The sequence below is a fragment of the Pocillopora verrucosa genome, chromosome 5 (genome assembly GCF_036669915.1).
Source record: "Pocillopora verrucosa isolate sample1 chromosome 5, ASM3666991v2, whole genome shotgun sequence".
Taxonomy (NCBI): Eukaryota; Metazoa; Cnidaria; class Anthozoa; order Scleractinia; family Pocilloporidae; genus Pocillopora; species Pocillopora verrucosa.
Window position 1 is genome coordinate 7,021,859 of NC_089316.1, and position 22,668 is coordinate 7,044,526.

Here is a 22,668-nt window from a genome sequence, read left to right on the forward strand (position 1 = left end):
CATGTCAGGCAAACAACTGAAACAAATAAAACAGATCATCATCCTTGATTTCCCATCCCTCGCGCATCATGGGATTACTTGTCGAACCTCTGCTCGATGACGATCATTTAGAGCGGGTCACTCAAATAAAACAAAGAATAATCTTTCAAGTAAAATCCAATCCATTTTTCTCTCCTGAAATCAATGGTGGTAGTATTTTTAAGTGATATTTTGCATATTGAGTGATATAATATGGCCTAAAACAGTGACTTTTTTATCGTTTTTTTAACTATCCCTATTCTGTGAAACCTGTTTTAAGCGTTCACCCCGCTATTCCCCGTGGGTTCAGGTTCGTCTGTCTAAAACAAAGTCGGTCGTAAGAAGACAAGCATTTTTACGGAATTTCAGTGGTTTGAAGATCCTCTCTTTTGCTGAGAATTTATGTTTGTTTAAGCAAAACAGCGTTTTCGAGCTACTCATGAATTCATTGTGACATTGATGAATGTGAGGGCTGATAGAACGACTAAATATCGACGGCTTCAAACATGAATATTAACTCATCTTTTAATCATCAGGTACATATTGACTATGTGAGAATTCCGGACGGGATAACATTCTCGGCTCGGTATCACGAACTTCATCAAAAGGTGGTGAAAAAATGATTGTACTGTGAAAAATATTTTCTTCAGTTCTTCGAGTTAGTTAAAGAAACTCGCAATTCGAAATACAAAATCCTTGACTTATTTGATAATTTCTTGCTTATTTCAAGTCCAAAATAAGGATTTTCGTTTTCGGAAAATCCAACAGAGTCATGCGAACGCGAGGCGGACGGCTTTCTTTCGTGGATCGCTCAAAGCCAACCCGTCTGGCCCTACACACATTATGATTTTCATAGGATTGCATGAGCGGGGCCAAACTTTTCAGATGATAGGACTCTATTATCATGCTTGTGTCATCATAGAAAACGTTAATTATCCATGGCTCAATCACTTTTTCAAGGTATGATGTGAACTCTGAATAAGTTTAAAAGAAAAATACGCCGAGTTCATAGATCTACCTTGAAAATTTGGAGGTGTTTTATCTCCGAGAAACGTAAAGGAACTCGTATGTTTACGTGACTGTTTTCACCTTCATATTCACCTACTGTTCTTAAGAATGCATGCACAATGCTTATTGACTAAAACGCACTGCATTTATTATTGTTATGAAGGAATTGAAGTAAATCTTATTGTAAATTGTGGGAAAAAATTTTCTGCGCCTTATCCGATGTTTGACACCGAGTTGTAGCCCCCAAAGTGCATTTTTTATGTAGCAAAGCGGAAGATGTCGAGATCGAAACCGTGTTCATTCGCAGACAAGGAAACGTGTGCGTGTCATTGGCAGAAATTTAGAACTTTATTGCGTCAGAACTGACAGCTGTTAAACTTGTTAGCATCCCATTTTCAATACAAGCTGGTCGATTTCCACTACTTAATCCATAACTCAATGCAGGTGGTCGACTCAAAGTTTGTGGCACACTGAAAGCATCAATATTAAGGTCCGTAGTCTTGAGGAAACATGGAATTTTCTGCGTTTTTTATATTCGTAGTCTGCACTACATCGATGACGTACCTGACGTTTGGCAAAGGTGAGCTGCAAATGCGAATCATTTTCTATCCTATACTTGTATTACAGTCCTACAATTTTATTCCTTAAGGCTGTTATTATCTTAGTATTCCACTGATGTAAATTAAGACAGGTCATGCTCAGAGCTGATAGACTTACACGTACGTGAGAACTTAGCGAGAGACGTAAGAGCTACGACTAAACTAGAAACCTGAACTCAACGAAAATAATTAGCAAAGGAAGGAAATACTTGTAAACTCTTTTTTCCAGACGTAAAATGGTATTTAACAAAGGAAATTCTCGAAAGCATACATTTACAAAATGAATTAACAACTTTTATGGGGAAGTATTGCCTCACTCGAAAAGTTTACGTTCCTAACACTCAACTCATGATAACATGACAGGAAGACGATGCTATCAAAAATTTTTTTTTGTATTTTGGCGGACGGAAATTCAATAATTTGCATCTTAAGGAGAGAAATGTAGCCGCTCTTAGTCAGCATAGAGATGTTATTTTAAAGAAAAACAACGCCGTCAGATGGAATACATTGCATTTTCCGTGTTAAACATTTGTACGCAAAAATAAGATAATCACAAGTTTTGAAGTAAGCTATTTTTTAAGATAGAGGGAAAACCCCTTAAGGAAAAGTTTCGAGGTAGAGGCTTTTAAAATTACCAAGAAACAAATAACTTGAGTAAGAAGATCCATATCAAAACAAGTTGAGCAGATGTTTTATGCAAATTACAAATTTTATTCTCTTTCCAACTTTATCTGAAACGTTACCTTCGACTGCAATTCATTAAATTTATCGTCTTAAATTGCATGTTTTCCTTTCTTCCCTTCTAAAACCTCTGATGCTCCGATCAATAATTTTTCAACAGCAGAAAAACGATGTAAGCGGATTTTAAATTGACTTGTCAGTCGTGATAGAGGAATAAACGAAAAGAGAAATGTAAGGAAAGCAATTGACTGAAATTAAGAAGTATTTTTTAACGCAAAAGCTGGCAATTCTTTAAAACCTACGGCAATTCTCTGAAACCTACGTTTGCTCGTGAAGTGCACGCATATCAAGCCGAATATTAATCTGTTACGTGATACCAGACAACAATGGTTGCTTTTGATGGAAATTAGAATAAATTTCCTCTTTTGACACCATACTTGAATTAAAATAATAATAATAATAATAATAATAATAATAATGATAATAATAATGACAAAAAAGTCACAAGGGACCTCTAGAGTCATGTATTCTTCCAATAAACACTCGACAATAGTTAAGCACCGCTCGCTTTTCGAGAAGAAGAACTCAGTAATAATAACTCATATAATAATAGTATTGTTTTGCAGAAAACAGCAAAGCAAATTACAATGTTTAAAATGCATTTAATATGTCGTTTTACTCATAACAATTTTTGTTTAATTACGCTCCAGATGTATTTGCCGCCGTTGCTTGCTTAGATCCCGAAATTCTTGCTGAGGAATTCGTTCTCAGAGCTCCACTCTTGGGCAACGAAAATCTATCCCTAATATCTTCCTTAATTTTGTCTATTTTAGAGAGAGAACGAGCACTGCTGTTTCCAGATTATTACTTCTTCGCTAAAAGACGTTTGGAAAACTACGCTATTGAAACAACAAAAGTAAAGAACTTAGATGACTGTGAGCTAATGTGCTACCTGAATGACAACTGTGTGAGTCTTAACTTCAAAAAAGATCCTGACAATAATGACCCGGGTCACATCTGTGAACTAAATAACGCCACGCATCTAAAAAATGATAGTGACTTGACATCTGATGTAAATTTTTATTACCGTGGCTCGAAGGTGAGTAACATATCGATTTTTCGAAATTCCCACCTGTGAATAATATAAAAAGAATTATGAATGTTTATGCAAATTTTCGTGCATTCGATCATTCGGTATTGAGTTTCTTCTTTCATTCAATCCCTCCATCTTTCTTTCGCTATTTCAATTTTTTTCTCCCTCAGAACGCTTGTGACAAGAGTCCCTACTGCGAAAATGACGCAACTTGCCAGTCTGGATTTACACTCAAGGGATATCAATGCTTGTGTCCTCCTGGATTCGAGGGAGAACGTTGTGAAAAGGGTATGAGTCTTAGTCACCTCTTGAAATGACGTATATGAGAAATTTTTTTCTGATTTTCAATGCTGGTATGACAACTACTCTTTCGTTGGTGAAAGTGGCGTGAATTTGTCTCATTGCATATTGTGCTGAATCTTATCTGCGCGGAATAACAAGGAAATGCGGTCATGGATGATTTCTTTTAGTTCGTTTTTCTTTCGTTTCTTATATAACGTGTTTTGTGATCCCGTGGCAAAATAAGAGCAGTTCATGTAAAAAGTCAGCCATCCCGATAGTGAGATACAATAAAAAAAAATATTTTTTCTAGCTCTTATCATGGAGCACGCTTATAAATTACATGCAAGTTTATTTTTTTTCTATTTTGTTAGACGAAACTTCGCAATATTTCAACGAGAAGTCAATAAAAATTACGTCTCCCATTACTAACTAGAGTCTACTGTCCGACTTTACCTTAATTTGGTTCATCTGCTGCTACTTGCCGGTTCGCTCATTCCGAAATTTCACTTTCAATTAGCGAAAAAAAAGCTAGAGAAATTTTCGAGAAATGGTCAGACAGTATTTGTAGTATAACGGTAGCAAATAGGTAGTATTTGCTGAACCAAGGTGAAAAAGATTAAAAAATAGCGGTTTCACTTATTGGCTCAACCCAAGAATCGCATGAAACCAGAAAATTATAAACGAGTATGCTACTTTTTTCGTACATGTACATATGTGACTCTTGAATAAAAACCAATCCCATTTTTCAATCTTTTCCCTTTTTTCCTTTTTTTTTTTTTGACAGATATTGACGAATGCAAAATATACCTTGGTAAATGTCACGTAAATGCTACTTGTAATAACACAAACGGATCACACGTTTGCACATGCAAACCTGGATATACTGGAAATGGACGCAGTTGTACAGGTATAGTCAATAATCTCAGAATCGTTCAGATTCTTTTTGACTATTACAATGAATTTTTGTTTGTTGTTGTTGTTTTTTTTTGATACTGTAGAAAGCCAAATTTTAAACTTTATTACATAGGGGGAGGCAGTTACTCGACTAAGACTTTTGTAGTGATAACAGATGACTTGTTCTTTTTATTTGAGAAAATCTCGTGTTCTCGCGATCCAGCAAAGGGTTGACAACAGCCAAGGCTAACAATCTTCAACAAGGTAATGGTTGTTGCACAGGAAATGTTATATAATTGTGAGATCCTTTCTTGTCTGTGATTACCTAGATGTTGACGAGTGTAAAGGAAACCACTCTTGTCACGAGAATGCAAAATGTACAAACACCATTGGATCACATGTATGTGAATGTCAGCCTGGATATACTGGAAATGGACACATTTGCAAAGGTGAATATGATAGATTATATTTAAATAGAGAAGCGTTGATTGTGTTCTATTTTGTTGTAAGGCACGCAGTACTACCCGTTGCGAAGTGCTGTCTAACAAAATAGAAATAAAAAATTAACTTAACATGTAATTAATATGTGTGCTCCATGGTAAGAGCAAAAAATTATATTTTTATCGTATCTAACCATCAGGATGGCTAACTTTTCACTTTTTATCGCTTCAGGTTGTCGTTGACATCCGATTTTATCACGGAAAATCTTTTTTTTTTCTGTAATAAAAATTAGTGTTGAAAGACTAAAAGTATAGTCGAATTCAGATCCACGAAACAGAAACCTGAATATACTGGAGATGGACACAATACTGCTATCCGTGTAAATTTTACTTTCCATGTTGATTTTTTAGCTTCATGGTTTAAAAATGTCCCACGCAGGTATTAGTAGACCTCTAACTTAATGCAATTGTCATTTCTAATACCCTAAGTCCTTTATAAATTATAATTTCACTTTGTAGACGATCCTTGCTATCATTATAAAAACCTGAGTGAAGCCAGTAGAAAATTAAGTTACGTAACACCTTACGGTTCAGAGCTGTGTGACAACCAACTCCCTGAGGGATGGTATCGTTTTGTAGGAGCAGCAGGAACAAAAATGCCAACAACGCGTGTGCCAGCATACAGATGCGGAACAAACTGGTCAGGCTGGTTGCATGGTGTTCATCCTACAGTAGAAGATGGTGAAGTTGACGGGAAGGTCTGCTTTAGTGATCGTAGCACTGGTTGCAAAGACACTAGAAAAATTTTTGTAAAAAACTGTGGATCCTACTTCATCTACAAACCTCATCACCCATCTTTTTGTCACTTCCGCTACTGTAGTACAGACTGAATGTGTAAATTTCAAGAAATAATTGAGAGAACTCATAGGTTGTTCCTCGGGTACACCTACTTCTGGGATTTGCGAAGTCCTTTTTTTATGATAATCATTCATTTCTTCTATAGATTTCAATTAGACACTGATGATGTCCTCCTAACTTGCAATCAACAACTCTTTGAATTTCACATTTTACAAAGCATCTCTTTCGTAATAATCACGAATAATCAATTTCTGCGAAAATAATTAGTAACAAACAAAAAAGAAGAGAATAGAAAGAAACGTGTTAAATGGTGAAATCTTAGACAAGCGGGAACATCAGTCAGCACGATAATTAGCAAAATACGGTGAAACTGTGTCATCAAAACGCTAAAAGCTGCTAAAAAGGACACTATATATAGCACAGTATAATAATTTTTACACCTGAATCAGCTTATTTTAAAAGTTAGATGCTGCTTTTGTCAGTGCTGATGATCGGTGTTCAGTCTAATAGTTGCAACACGATTATGTAAGGGCCAGTGTTGATTAATACTATCTAGTGTAAGGCAGCAAGGTATGGAATTAAAGTTTAACTATTTGTATCGCAGTTTCACACTAAAATAAAAAAAAAAGATTTCAAAGTTCCAAGAATTTTGAAAGAAAGATATTGTCCTTGCTCTAATCCCATGAAACCATTAATCATGGCATAGAAAAGAAATCCCAAATGCCAATGTTAAGTATTTTGGGTTTAGTTTAGGGTAAGGTTGACGGGTTAGAAGTTACACTCGATTCTCCAGTCAAGTATTTATCTTCCGTGACTGAGAAGAAATTTAAACGCATAGCAAATGAGATAAACACTTATAAACACTATTTCTTTATAAACCTGAAAGAATTTGGCGTAAATCATAGATGGTCTACTCGGAGGAAACTGAGATAGGTTGAATACTTTTTAAGCTGCGTAAATGTAGCAGAATGGTGAAATCAATCATTATGTTTTAGAGAAATTGTGCAACTCTTAATAAACACACCATGATTTTACCTAGAGCAATCCTGAATGAGTGTCTTAAACTTTAAGTGAACATTAAACGAAATGCAGTGTATGTGATGTAGTAAAGATCTGATGGCGGAAAAACCATGATAAAATTTCCGTGCACCAAAGCCAGGTGCAGTGACTAGAAAAGCCTGAAAACGGATCAGTTCGCTGTGAATTCTTTTATAACTAGTTCAGTATTGATATGCAAGGTCGATATTCTTTACTATTGACATACGTGAGTAATATTGGCTCTCATGATCATAAACTAAAGATAATAGAGGAATAGGAATAAGGCATGACTTTTGACACTCAACTGAAAGCTGTTCACCAGCTTGAATTACATGTAGTGCATATATGTATAAGCTTTCGCAGTAGGGACTGCTTAATACAACTTTACGTACCCCTTGATTTATTTGCAAGCAAGCAGTGCTAGTGTTCAATTGCTATTTATCACAAAATGGGACCTATATCAGTTACTGATAGTAGTTAGGGGGTTAAAGATGCAGTTAAAGGAAACAGAGGAGAGGAGGAAGGAGTTCGCAATAAAAAACAAAAACAAAAAAAAAAACAACAACAACAACGGAATGGCCCATTGCTCTTTTCAGGAGCGTAAAATAATAATGGTTATAACTAGAAATCTGCCGTACCCATCCCATTCCTTTCACGGGTTGCTAAAAAAAAAAGTAAAAAAAAGGTGAAATTGCTCACTTATCTAGGTTTCCCTGTTATCGAATAAATCTTGAAATAAAGAAATATACACATTAAATGAAATAAATGCTTTGTTCACTCGTGATATCCATTGTTTTCTTCAAAGTGAAAAGTGACGTTCATTGGTAGGCCTCAATATATCTGTTAATCTTGCTTTCGTGTCTAAACGTTCTGCTAGGAAGGGAGTATTTTTACTTTTGGATCAAAATATGTAAATTGTACACGGTTCCAAGTGTTGATTAGGTAGATTTAATAATTCGCTAGAAGAAACCGTAGTAAATGTGCACAACAAACATTTCAATTATGCTTTGTTGAATTTCCGTAGCATTTAACTCAACTGGAGATGATTACTAGGAGACCAGTTTTTTGCTCCTTTGAAAGATAAATATTTGAGGTCTATCACAGAAAATCTTGACAATAGTAGAACCATTTCAAAGAATAATCTATTTGGAGAACAATATACCAGCCATTAGCTTGTTTAGTAAACGATCGCGTGCAAAAACTTTCATAAGTCCATGTGACATGCATGTCGCGAACGATGATCTCAACGTCTCGTCATAGAACAGTAGAGAAATACACAGTCGTAATATTGTCTTTTGCAGGCTGGGAATGTATAATTGTGTACATTTCCTGCTGGGGAGTAGGTTCATTTCATAGTGCTGACCCGCGATGATTGTAAAAAAAAAAGACATTTATTTATAAATGAACTTGCATAAGCCGTAACATTAACCACAGCAACAACTTGGTGCGGTGCCTTGAACGAATCGAAGAGTCCTTGATCCCTCTGGTACTGGTAAGACATGCTGTATTGGTGTTGGTACCAAAATTGACTAAGAACTATTACTAAAAACTCTTGGGAGATAAGTGAAACAGTTGAATAATTCTTAATTTTTGCAATATCTTAACAATAAACTACTTTTTGGTAAGATAATTAGATTTCTTTGGATTTAATTCTTGTGCAGTCCATTGCTTTTTTTTTCCGTGGGTTTACCAATACAGTAAACGATAGGAATTGATCTATCAGGGCGCTTGTAGTATCTCAGTTATTTTGTAATGACATCATGATTTAACGATAAAATATTATTTCAGGTTTGCGTTATCAGGATGATATAGCAGGCGTGTCACTAACCCCTTGGAAATCTGCGGGGGGGTGATGGGAATCCAGGAGTGGTTCGGTTGGTTGGACCGAGTCTCGAAACTGAAATGAACAACTTTTAAGCGAGAGCGATTTCTGATAAAGAACTTAAGGAGGCATAGTGGGTGTTTTAATGACTTAAAACCGAGATTGGAGCAAAGGCTCGAAACAACCAACAATGACCCCATAAAACATAGGATATTAACTTTTCCGAGGACCAAAAGTGTTCGCCTCATCGGACGTACCCACACCCCCTTTTGTAGATCCTGGATTGTATCATGTGATATTAAAAGGAAAAAAAGACATAAAGAAAAGTCATGCTTTTGAAAGGAGTCATGATCTAGGTTATATCTCATTAGTGGAGTCAGATTGCCTAAATCGCTCCATGTCGGCTCAAGGCGTTGATTTTTTGGGGAAATATCTCCTCATTCCCTAAGTAGCTTTGAAGCACATTAAGTCGCAACAATTTATGATAAAAAACGAAATCCGACATTTATAGCAGAGAAAAGGATATGGCGTCGAAAGAGAAGCAGATAATCGTTGCGGCTCGTGTTCATTCAAAACGTGAAAGTCCTTGGAACATTCAAAACGTGAAAGCCCTGGGAAACAGCCGTCAGAAACCGGAGGCAGACATGCGTCGGCAGCTATCAATTGTCTCACAAGATGCTGTGGAAAAAGTTTGGTAACCATTGTTGCTATCATAGTGTCCATTGCCGTACTTATCGCAGTGGTGCTTGTAGGAAAGCATCTTACTCAAACCTATGACCACAACAAGTTAAAGTCGGTCTTTCAAGTCTTTCAAGTCTTCGTTTACTTACCAAAAAAAGCCTTTAAAATCCCCCCGAACAATGGATAATATCATTAATAATATGCTCATGACCTTTATTGTCAAACCTTAACAAAATCGATGTTTGATATGCCAAGCGTTTAACTGCGGAGCCAATGACTAAAATGGGTGGCATGGCTGGTTTTAGAAATCTACAACGTTATTCATTGATTCAAGATTTTTCGCAAATCTTTGCCATGATGAACAAAACAATCACGGAAGGAAGATGATTGGATTTAGAATTTCTGTATTATCGCTCCGGATTCACTGGAAATGGACGTGATTGCGCAGGTGAATCTGATAGCTTTCCATTTAACATTAATAAAAGTCCTTAGGAAGTATTTTGGTGAATAAGCTTTAAACCCAGCGCCGCTGCTTTTGGCATAGCAAGAAAATGAGATCATTAATGATTTATTTTACGGTAGCTTCAATCACGTCAAGCTCTCAGGTCATAAACCTGAGTTGATGATGAAAAAATCTGGTCTGTATAGTTATATTTTTGTCTACTGTTAGAATAACTCACGATAAAGTATGATAAAGGAGGAAAGTATTTCGCAAATTCGTTTCGACATTTCGTTGACAGCCCGGGTGCGGTAATTCAATGAAAAATTTGCTAAACATAAACATCAAATAGCAACTCGATGTTGCTGAATCATATACATGGCGGATGTGTACTGAACCTTTTTTTCCTATCTATTTTTTATTTAAATTAATTTTTTTCCATTTTTAATCTTTAAGTTAAAGATTTAGTTGTGGGAATGCTCCTCTTTTCACTGTGATTATTTCTGTTTATATAGGACACTATCATTTTTTTTTGCGACCTTGAATCTGCATAGTTTTATCCGAATCTGAGTTGTGTGTGTATTTTCTCTTCCAGACATTGACGAGTGCAAGATAAAAGTCTGCTATCAGAATGCCTTTTGCACTAATACCCAGGGCTCGTACTACTGCACTTGCAGTCTTGGATACATTGCTGATGGATTAAACTGTAAAGGTAGGTTTGGTTTCTTTCATACCTTTCAACTTGTTAGGGCAGGTATTCAATTGACTCGGTCTAAATTGTTTTTCGTCATGTAGCCATTACTGGCCATTTTGTCGCTTTTTCGAATCCATTTCATCAAAATTCAGATTACCAGACCTCCCTCCATGTGTATTTCAGCGATATTAAACCATCTGGCGAAACGTTTTGTTACGTTATTTGCAACATGTTGAAGTCGGCTAATTTGCTCTACAGTACGTTATACTAATGATTTGTTCAAGTTAATTACTCATTTATTCTAGAATGAGGCCTTTAGCCATGAACTAGCATTCGTCGATAAAATGGCAAAAAGAATATATATATTCCCTTAGCTCTGATTGGAGCATAGGCCATTAACCACTTCCGTCCTCCATCGGGTTCTGTCCTGGGCAAATCTTCCTAAGGTGGCCCAAGTGTAGCCCCAGTTTCTCATTTGGGACTCTACACCTCTTCTCCAGGAGTTCCTGGGACGACCCCTCTTTCTGTTGCCCTGGGGGTTCCAACGTAGTGCCTGCCGGGTGATGTTGTTGGCCGGTTTCCTTAGGATGTGACCTATCCATCTCCACTTTCTATCTCCACTTTCTCTTTGAGATCTGAGTTATGATTGGTTCCTCGCCTGCTAATTCCCACAGCATCTCGTTCGTTACCCTGTCAGTCCAACTGATTTTTAAAATTCGCCTAAGGCACTTATTGACGAAGGTCTGCAATTTCTGGGACGTTTGCTTAGTTGTTCTCCACGTTTCTGAGCCATAGAGGAGGACTGCTTTGACATTGGTGTTAAAAATTCTAAATTTGGTTCTCCGTGAGATGACATGGGAGGACCACACTTTCCTCAGCATATTGAAAGCTACTCTGGCTTTGTTTATCCTGACCTTGATATCTTCATCGGAACCTCCGTCAATGCTGACTACACTGCCTAGGTAGACAAAAGATGTTACTTCCTCCAAGATGGTATCCCTCACTTTAACTGGTCTGTTGTTGGTGCAGTTGACCTTCATAACCTTGGTCTTACTCACATTCGGATGCAGGCCTAACTTGATGGAATTAGCTGTTAGCCGTGCTGTTTTGTCCTGCATTTGTTGGTTGTTACTTGACACCAGGGCGATATCATCAGCAAACTCTAGATCTTCAAGTTGCTCCAATAAGTTCCACTGGATCCCATTTCGCTATTCTCTAGTTGTTTCCTTCATGATCCAGTCCATAGCAAGTAGAAACAAAAACGGTGCCATCAAACAACCCTGCTTGACCCCAGTGTTGACCGTGAAGCTATCTGACAATCCACTAGCATGAAGGACTCTGCAAGTCATCTTATCATAGGAATTTTTGATGATTCGAATGAATTTCCCCGGTATGCCATAGTGTCTCATAAGGCACCAAAGAACACTTCTATCGAGGCTATCAAAAGCCTTTTCAAAGTCGATGAAATTAACGTAAAGAGAAGTGTTCCATTCAATTGACTGCTCAATGATTATCCTAAGTGTGGCTATTTGGTCGATACAGGAGTGGTCCTTCCTGAAGCCAGCCTGCTGATCTCTCAGTGTAGCATCCACAGCCCGCTGAAGACGAAGCAAAATAATTCTGTTCAGCACCTTCCCTGCCGCTGACATCAAGGATATACCTCTGTAATTCTTGCACTCCCGGCGGTCACCTTTCTTTGGCAGTTTTACAATGTAGCTCTCGTTCCAGTCCTGGTGCATCTCCTCCTCTTCCCATATCTTTCCAAGCAAGCCATAGAGGATATCTGCTGATAGGTCGGGATCAGCTTTCAGGGACTCTGGAGGTATGTTATCTGGGCCAGCTGCTTTCCCTGACTTAAGCATCTTGATGGAGCGCACAATCTCTATTTTGGATGGCTTCCCGCAGTTCACATTCAGCTCAGCTGAAGCCTCCGGTATTATTGGAAGTTCTGGCGGGGGAGGACGATTGAGGAGATCATTGAAGTATTGTGCCCACCGCTTAAGCTGCTCATCTTCCCTAGTCAAGATATTACACAATATATAGCACGGTATAATAATTTTTACTTCAGCTTATTTTAAAAAGAATGCTAAAAAATAAAATTTTGTGCATATACACCATGTAAGTGCCCAGCTGCACACAAAATTTGAACGGGGTTGAAAATTTTTATTTCTCAAGTAGCTTGATTCCTCTGTAGACAGGTTATTTAAAAATTAAAGTGATCGGTGAAATCACTTTTCTTACCCTTCTCGACTGAAAATGTCCCAGCAAGGTACAAATTTATCTCTTGGCAAATACTTCGTATTTAATGTTTTTGTAAAACGCAAGTTCTACTGCTGGTTGGTAAACTGTCAGAATTATAGTACGGTTAAAAAAGATATATATAACCATTGAATAAAGGGGTAAGTTTCTAAAGAAACTGTGGTGTTGCGTCAGTGGAGAGTATAGCAGGTAATTTAGCGTTAACAACCGAGTTGAAAACGTGAATTAGCCACCAAAAAAGCTGACGTTTCGAGCGTTAGCCCTTCGTCAGAGCGATTGATGCTAATGACTGAAATCCTGTCGCAATTGTAATTTTACTTTGTAGCCGATCCTTGCTATTATTACCAAGACCTGGCTGAGGCCAACCGAAAGATCAGTGCCACAGAAAATGACCCTCGTATGGATTTGTGATAAAAGACTTCAAGAGGGATGGTATCGTTTTGTGGGAGCTGCAGGAACAAAAATGCCAACGACGCGAGTGGAACCATACCACTGTGGTACAGACCGGTCAGGCCGGTTGGATTGTGCTCATCCTACAGTGGAAGATGGTGAAGTTCGCAGGGAAGTCTGCTTCAGTGATCGTCCCTCCGGTTGTAGATACTTAAACAACATTTTTGTAAAGAATTGTGGCGCCTACTTCATTTACAAACTTCATGGTTCACCTGGTTGCAATTTACGCTATTGTGGTGCAGACTGAATGTGAAGCAAAAATTTCAAGATATAAGAGAACTCATGAATTGATCCCCAGGAACACGTACCTCAGGGATATTGCGAAGTCCTCTTTTTATGACGATCGTTCATTTCTTCTATAGGTTTTATACGCTGATGATGTCCTGTTAACTTTCAATAAAAAATGCTTTGAATATCACATTTTACAAAATATCTCTCGTAATAATAGTCAAAAATAATCAATTTCTGATAAAAGAAATAATTACAAACAAAGAAGAAAAGAAAAGAAAAAGAAAATGCCTAGTGAAATCCTCGACAAGTAGTAACATCAATCAGCACGATAACTAGCAAAATGTGACGAAGCTGTGCTCTCGTAACGCGAAAAACTGCTTAACAGGACACAATATATAGCACGGTATAATAATTTTCACTTCAGCTTATTTTAAAAATTAGATGCCGCTTTTGTTAGTGCTAATGACGTGTTCAGCCTGATAGTTCCCTTTAAAAAACAAAGCATCACGTGGTACGATTATGTAAGGACTGGTGTGTGTTGATACCATCTAGTGTGAGGCAGTAAAGTATGGCATTAAAGATTTACTGTTTTTACTGGAAGTAGCCCCTATACTTCATTTTATCATTACAGTTGAGTTATTCAATCGTTGGTTGTCCTCTTATTTTGTTTTACTCAAAATGTCCATCCGCTGTGGAGCACTAGTCAGTAGCCTTCATTACTGAAATGGCGTGTGTAATGTTATTAGCTAACTCGCGATTTCGCCGCCTTTTTTGCTTTTTGTAACACTATTAAAAAATGAATTTGAAAGCTCTCTTAATGATTTATTAGATAAATCAATTTTCAGATAAACAGAAAGCTAGGAAAAAATCCACTAACCGAATCTTTCGAAAATTTCCTGTTTCCAGTCTGGAGAGACGTATCACTTATTGTTAACTGAACTTTCGCCTAATTGTTTTAGCACCCTACATTTCTCTCCATCTTTCCAGAACGGCGTAAAATTGTAACAGCTTTATGCGCCAAAAAAAGTGGTTTCAGAGCTAACCGAAGTAAACGCGTAAAACAAACATTTCGATTATCCTTTGTTGAATTTCCGTAGTATTTAACTCACCAGGACGAGTCTAAATGTGACAATTTTTTGCTCCATTGAAACATAAATATCTGGGGTCTAGCAAGAGAAATCTTAAAAAGTATAGAACCATTCTTTCGATATATGATCTCTTTGGAGAACGATATATCAAAATATACCCAGGCATTGGATTGTTTTTAAACGATTGCGCGCAGCAACTGTCATAATACCACTTGACGTGCATGTCGCGATCGATGATCTGCAAATCCAATCTCAGCGTGTCGTCACACACAGCACAGCATTGAAATACACAGTCATAATATTGCCATTTGCAGACTGGAAATGGATAATTGTGTACATTTCCTGCTGGGGCGTAAGTTGATTTCATCGTGCTGACCCTTGATGTTTGTAAAAAGACATTTATTTGTAAAGGAACTCGCAAGTTCGAGAGCCCAAACCGTATCAGTAACCACAGCAACAACTTAGTGCGGTACCTTAAACGAATCGAAGAGAGCTTGGTCCCTCTGGTAAGACACGCTGTATGGGTGTCCGTGCCGAAATTGACAGCAAAAAGACTCTCGGGGGATAGATAAAACAATTGGATAACTTCTTCGTTTTCAAAATATGATAACAGTAAAATAATTTTTAGCAGAATAATTTGATTTCTTGGCATATAATTCTTGTTCGAATTATAGAAGTTAAGTAAATTTTTCAACCAGATGAATCATATCATTTTTTCCTTGTAGCAAAAAGGTACACTTAGACAGAATTCTTGAAATCCACTCTACCTTTATGGAGTTGTCAACGTTTGATCCACTTTACAGAATTGTGATGTGAACTAATTATGAAACAAAGATTGTTTCCTACATTTATCTGTTTGCATAAGTAATAGACCGCACTTTCTATCGGTTTACCATCGTAAAAACCCATACTGGATGTTGCGAGAACACGAGAAAATTGTGTGAATCATAAGCCTGAGGCCAGTGATTTTAAGAGTTTTCGGTTATAAAACCGGTTATCCGAAAGAGAGTACTGTCTATTACTTTTACAAAGCAAAGTCAACACAAAACCCGGTATGTTCAAATTTTCTATGAGTTTACTGGTGCAGAAAACGATAGGAATTGATCTATCAAAGCGCGTGTAGTATCTCAGTTATTCTGTATTGATATCATGATTTAACGATGAAATATAATATCAGTTTTGCGATAACAGGATGATATAGCAAACGTGTCACTAAGCCCTCGGAAATCTGGGGAAGGGTGGGGGGAATCCAGGAGTGGTTCGAAAAAACGTTTAAGCAAGCGTGCTTTCTGATAAAGAACATGGATATTGGACATTGGATATTTTAATGACTAAAAACCCCCCTGGTCCAAAGGCTCGAAACAACGACTAATGACCCCATAAAACATAGGAAATTAACTTTCCGAGGACCAAAATCGTTCGCCTCATCAAACATTTGTCTACACCCCTTTTCAATAAATCCTGGATTGCATTGTGTCTGCAAAACTAAGTAAAATGTGACCTCAATATTAAAAGGAAAAAATAAAATAAGTAAAAGTCGTGCCTTTGAAAGGAGTGTTGACCTAGGTTAGATCTCGTTAGTGGAGTCGGTTTGCCTAAATCGCTCCATGTCGGCTCAAGGCGCTATTTTTTTTTCGGTAAGTGCTTCCTCATTCCCTTAAGTGGCTTTGAAGCACTCAAGGTCGCTAAAATGTACGTCAAAAACGGAGTAAATCCGACATTCATGGCAGAGGAAAGGATATGGCGTCAAAAGAGAAGCAGGCGATCGTTGTGGATCATGTTCATTCAAAACGTGAAAGTCGTGGGGAACAGCCGTTTGGTAACCATTGTTGCTATCATAGTGTCCATTGCCTTACTTATTACAGTGGTGCTTGTAGGAAAATATCTTATGATGACTAGATACATAAGTACAAAAGATTTAGAAAGTGATCGAACACCGTGTTGTTTTTCACTTCTTAAGAAGTTGAAATGTAACAATTAATTTTCTGCAGAAACCCGAAACTACTTATGTAGCCGTAGTGTTCCTCGATTAATTTTTGGTATCGGTTATTTCAGTGAAACTAAGGAAGGAAGTGCGGACCACAGAGACAGAAAACAGAATACTTAGTAAAGAACACTGACTGGGTTATACAAGACTCGTATTTTTCGCAGTACAAATCTTTTAGATTTTACTTCTAAAATATTTGGCTTAAAGCCGGTCTTTCAAGTCTCTCGAGTATTTGTTTTCTTCCCAAAAAAGCTCTTAAAATCCCCACGTACAATTGATAAGATCATTAATGATATGCTCATTAACCTCATGTCAAACTTTAAACCAGGATGGGATCCCGCTTAAACTAAATCGATGTTTGATATGCCAAGCGTTTAACGGGTTCTTGTCAATGACTGCTAAAATGGATAGCGTGACTGCTTCTAGAAATCTACAACGTTATTCATTGATTCAGGATTTTTGACTAATCTTTGCCGTAATGAGCAAATGGCTATCAGTCAACGATGGAAGGAAGATGGTTGGATTTACAGCGATTGATGTTTTATAGATTAGCGACCGTTCTTCTAAACGGATTGTCTCTGGCGGATGTCACACTGCAGATACAATCCATTTAGAAGAGCGAGCACTTACCCCAACACCCTTTAACCATCACCTGGGCAAGTTCCGGCCTCGGTAATCTCAAAAATGTAACCTTTATCTCAGAACAACCATTCCAAAACCTTAAAATTTTATGAATATGCCACCTAGATCCAGCGGCACACAATGTCTAAATCTTGAAAACCCAGAATCAGTGCGTTAATGAGTATATAAATAATTCAAAAGAACATTATCTGGCTTAATCCGTCTTATGACAAGAAAAATTGAAAGAAATATTGCTAACTCATGGAGTAACATTTGTAAAATATAATCATTTTAGCAAATCGCACAAATTCCATAAGACTTTCAACAGGAATAACCTAAAAGTGAGCTCCAGCTATACACCCAAAAAAAAACCGAAAGAGAGTTTAAAAGCTTGCGGGAAAATCCCGACTACTCCAGCAACAACTCAAAGGCAAGCGGCCGCACTAGTGAACCATTATCATGTTATTGCCTGAACAAATTTCGCTCCACACAGTTCAATTATAAATATTTATGAAATGAGATAAGATCCATAAAACATGCGTATAAAGAGATGAATAAATAAATAAATAGACAACAATTTTTAGTAACCATCAGATGATAAGAATGGTAAAACTAATCATTTTTTTTTCTTTATGATCGACTCATAAAACTTGTCCTCTTTATAAAATTTACCCTCAGACTTTATCAGACTTAGGCATTTCATCTAGAAAGGAGAGATGCGAGAGGTAGCTATAGATTAACCCTGCTTCTGGAATAAAGGTGCCACTAAGACAGCTTTCCATCTTTTTAAACAGGTTTAGCACGGTAAATCAGAAACAAATGAGACAACACGGGCTGACGACCGATGTTATTTCAAATTTTAGTTAGTGCGGATTTTTTCAAAAGAATTGCAGTGGAGCTTCAAGATGCTAAAAATAAATGACAGTTATCAGACATAGTTTGAAGCTACACTGGTTTGCAGATTTAATGAATGTAACCGAAGAAGTTACAATTCATAGACCCAACGTTTCGACACTCCTGTCTAGTGCCTTCATCAGGGGTGATCTAAACGCTGCAACAAGAGGTCCTTTTATATGATCACTAATTAGCGGCCTTTTTTCTGACGAGGTGTAAATAGGCGTCAGGAAGCAGACCGCCATCGTCACGATTTAAAGGAGCGTGGGACCTCTTGTTGCAGCGTTTAGATCACCCCTGATGAAGGCACTAGACAGGAGTGTCGAAACGTTGGGTCTATGAATTGTAACTTCTTCGGTTACATTCATTAAATCTGCAAACCAGTGTAGCTTCAAACTATGTCTGATTGTCCACCTGGTTGCCGTGTGAACTTTAATATAAATGACAGTTATGTTGACAGATGCGGCTTCTACTGATACATTTTTAACCACTCCATTATACTTCGGCCAGGATTGTTTTAATTTACCTCCACTTTGTTATTAAAAATATATCATAAACTGATAATTATGGTTCACCCTAGTACCGCACTATATAAAGCTTGCATATATAATCTATTTATTTGGCTAAACTCTTCTCAGTGGGCTTGTTAAGTTAAACAGAACCGATACTTTTTTCCTATTTTCCTTTTTTTTATCATTATTTGTCTTCAAGACAGCACATTGAAATTAAAGGTATAAGAAATAAAAAATCCAGCAAGCGTTTCTTCATAAACTTCTGTGCTTAAGAAGACCGTAGGCAATGTATAATTAATTGTACAAATAAGATGTTTTTATTGTTTTGCCGACTTGATGTTCTACAAGCCTGCTGCTTTTAAGCAGCAAGCTTGTAATCATTTAGAAACATTAAAATGTTTCTAAATGATTCTAAGATCATCAATTCCGTCATGTTTCCGCACCGGCTAAAAGGTTCTAAGGATTCCGTTTTCGATTATGAAACGACAAATGCAATGCCATTTTTTGAGTGGTCTTGAGGAGTTATCAACGAGTCGTTTTACTTCAGCGGAAGTACTGTTGTTATTGCAGTCAGCGTTTGACTTCCCGAACCGATTATTTCATGAATGCTTGAGTAAAAGCAGGCAAAGAAGACTTCTTCGAGGCCAGAGTAAGTTTTGAAACTAGAATTACGCAACAGGTTGCTGAAAGTCAGAACCATTTTTACTGGACTCGCCTTGAATTCTTACTGAAGTCTATCGTTCTTTCTCTCAACTTCATCCGCATTGCGTTGTTTGACATGAATTACAAAAATGGTCTATAAGTATACTGCCTTTTGCACCTGACGCAAGAGGCGACACTTCCAAGGAATTAATATTTACAATTTATAGTCTAAGATGCATTACTCTAGTCAATCCGTTGCATTAGGTTGAATTCTTCGCCGGGTATTATTTTACCAATTTAGTCTTTTTTGTGCAAAGAGCCTAAACAGGAAGAGGGAAGTTCATTGCTAATATAAATGATCATCTTGGATTGAAACCAACAGTTTCTATCGTAACCATAGAGTAATAAAAGAAAACGCGTTTGGCTCAATAACACTAGAGTTGGGCACCAAAGAACGTTGGATCTTTGAAGGTAAGAAATGATTGTACTTAATGCATGAATAATGAGTTTGACTTTCATTCCCTGATAAGACTTGATAACCACCCTGAAATCATCTATTTCTGTGTAGTTGAAGTAAAGCGAAAATGAAATTTACCGAGCTTCCAAATGTGGGTATCACAAACTTTTGGCGAGAAAATTGCTTCGGCTATTCGAAAATAAACAAGATCACTATCCTTCATTTTTAGTTCCCTAAAGCGGTTTTCCTTTTTGAACTTTTTTCTCAGTGATATTTCTCTAAATTTATATTTACACCCCTTCTCGAAATTGAGGTTCCATCATTACTATAAATAGAGAAAAGTGCCAAATTATAAAAAGTCATTGCTGGCGGTTCCGAGCTCGTGACAAATTGTGAAATTGGAAACGACAAGAAATTCGATGAGAGAGGATTTAATGCTGTGACGAAGCCCGCTGTTTGGGTTCAAATTATAGTAAAGAAATATAGAGTTGATGACAAAAATCTTTTTCATCTGAAATATCCAACTTGTAAAAAACTATGGCCGTATTTTTCTTTCTGTACTTATAAAGATTTCCTTTCAAAAATCGTTTTGTCTTATCCCCTAAAGAGTAATGATTTTGAAATAGAAGAACCTTGAAAAATATATGTACGTTAAATATACGTTAACCTTAAGTCTTCAGCAATTTTATCTAATGGAGGGAAACCTGAAATTTTTCTTATAATTTAAAAGGTATTCCAATGAAAGCCTTGTATGCCAGATCTGATACTGAATAGTGTGGCTTAATCAAATCATAAATTACCTTTTCAAATATCAATTTGCTGTTATCCTTGAGACGAAGGTGGCGCTTAAAACAACATTCAGAGCGTCGTCTCACCAAGGCTCTGGATTAAATATAGCAGCTGTCTACACTGGCTCGTGCTCAATCATTATAAGATATCTGAGGGGTACTCTTTATGCAATCTTGATTTATCTAGACATAGGTTGTAAGTTGCTCGGCAAATTTATGGAATTTCAGTAGTTTTAGGGGAGATCGTCTGTTTGTTCAAACTAAGAGCTCATTAGAACTCATCATTAATTAATATTGACGTTAATGAATGTAAGGGAAGTTAAAATGACTAATTACTTAGGACTTCAAATAGGAAAAAACATCTTTAGGTTATTGCTTTCCTGTATCATTTCGAGTTAATAGGAGGGCCAGACGAAGAAAAATTTTCCTCGATGTAAAGTAGTTGGTACAGCTTAACAACTACAAACACGATTTGCCTCATTCATTTCGTCGAATTAAAACAAGAGACTCACAATCCATCAAAGAATGTGGCTTATCTTATAATTTCTGATTTCTTTGAAGATATAGTCCAAATTAAGAATTCATGTTTTCGAAAATGAAAGCGAACTGTGCGAGTGCAGGGCTAACGTCTTTTTTTAGCGGATAAATTTACGCCAACATGTCTGGTCCTTCACACGGATTACCATACTTTTGTGAAAATTTTCTTTTCGTCAATTATCGACGCTTCAATCAATCTTGCAAGGACTTTCCCCCCAAACTCTTAAATAAAGGTAGTTTCATGTTATTGTTTAACTGTAGAAAACGGCGAAGCAATTTACAACGTTTTTAATTACATTTAACGAATCATGGTTCTTCTCACCGACCGCTTCGTTTGACTTACGGATTTAACCCATTTGGTACCATAGTTTGCTGAGATCCGAAAATTTTTGCCAAGAGATTTGTTCTTAGAACTTTTTACTCGAAATTCAATTCTTTTGCGACGGAAAAGTATGCCTTATAACCATATTTCAATTTGTCTATTTTAGAGCGGGAGCGCGCAATGGTGTTTCCGGACTATTACTTCTTTGCCGAAAGACGTTTGGTAAACCATATAATTGAAAAGGTACGCGTCAATAACTTGGATGATTGTGAGCTAATGTGCTACCTGAATGAGAACTGTGTCAGTCTTAACTTAGAAAAAGATTCAGAGTATAATGAAGCATTTCACATCTGTGAACTAAATGACGCCACTCATCTTATATACGAGACTGACTTGAGAACTGATGCCAATTTTTATTATCGTGGCTCGAAGGTGAGTTACAAATCGATTTTTCGAACTTGTCGCCTTTGAATAATATATAATAACAATAATTAATGTTTATGCAGATTTTTGTGTTCTCGATCATTTGGTATTTCGTTTCTTCGACAAGAGTCCCCACTGCGATAAATAACGCAACTTGCCAGTCTGGATTTACACTCAAGGGATATCGATGCTTCTGTCCTCCTGGATTCGAGGGAGAATATTGTGAAAAGGGTATGAGTCTAAGTAAACACTTAAAATGAATGTATAAGGGTTTTTTTAACTGATTTTCGATGCTGGTATAACAACTGTTCTTTAGTTGCTGAAAGTGACGTAAATTTGTCTTATTGTAGTAGGTTCCGAATCTTTCCAATAGAAAATGTTTTACTATATATAGTTTATTGAGCGTGTGTATTGTTTTCTTCGCTCGCTCGTTTTTATATTTTCGTTTTCTTTTGTTTTGGTTTGTCTGCTTGCCTGCTTGCCTGCTTGCCTGCTTGCCTGCTTGCCTGCTTGCCTGCTTGCCTGCTTGCCTGCTTGCCTGCTTGCCTGCTTGCCTGCTTGCCTGCTTGCCTGCTTGCCTGCTTGCCTGCTTGCCTGCTTGCCTGCTTGCCTGCTTGCCTGCTTGCCTGCTTGCCTGCTTGCCTGCTTGCCTGCTTGCCTGCTTGCCTGCTTGCCTGCTTGCCTGCTTGCCTGCTTGCCTGCTTGCCTGCTTGCCTGCTTGCCTGCTTGCCTGCTTGCCTGCTTGCCTGCTTGCCTGCTTGCCTGCTTGCCTGCTTGCCTGCTTGCCTGCTTGCCTGCTTGCCTGCTTGCCTGCTTGCCTGCTTGCCTGCTTGCCTGCTTGCCTGCTTGCCTGCTTGCCTGCTTGCCTGCTTGCCTGCTTGCCTGCTTGCCTGCTTGCCTGCTTGCCTGC

The 22,668-nt window shown here is 37.5% G+C and overlaps 1 pseudogene; it reads left to right on the forward strand.

Moving 5' to 3' along the window:
* Nucleotides 1–1,468: 1,468 nt before the first annotated feature.
* On the forward strand, nt 1,469–13,503 carry LOC136280922 (uromodulin-like; annotated as a pseudogene).
* Nucleotides 13,504–22,668: the final 9,165 nt, after the last annotated feature.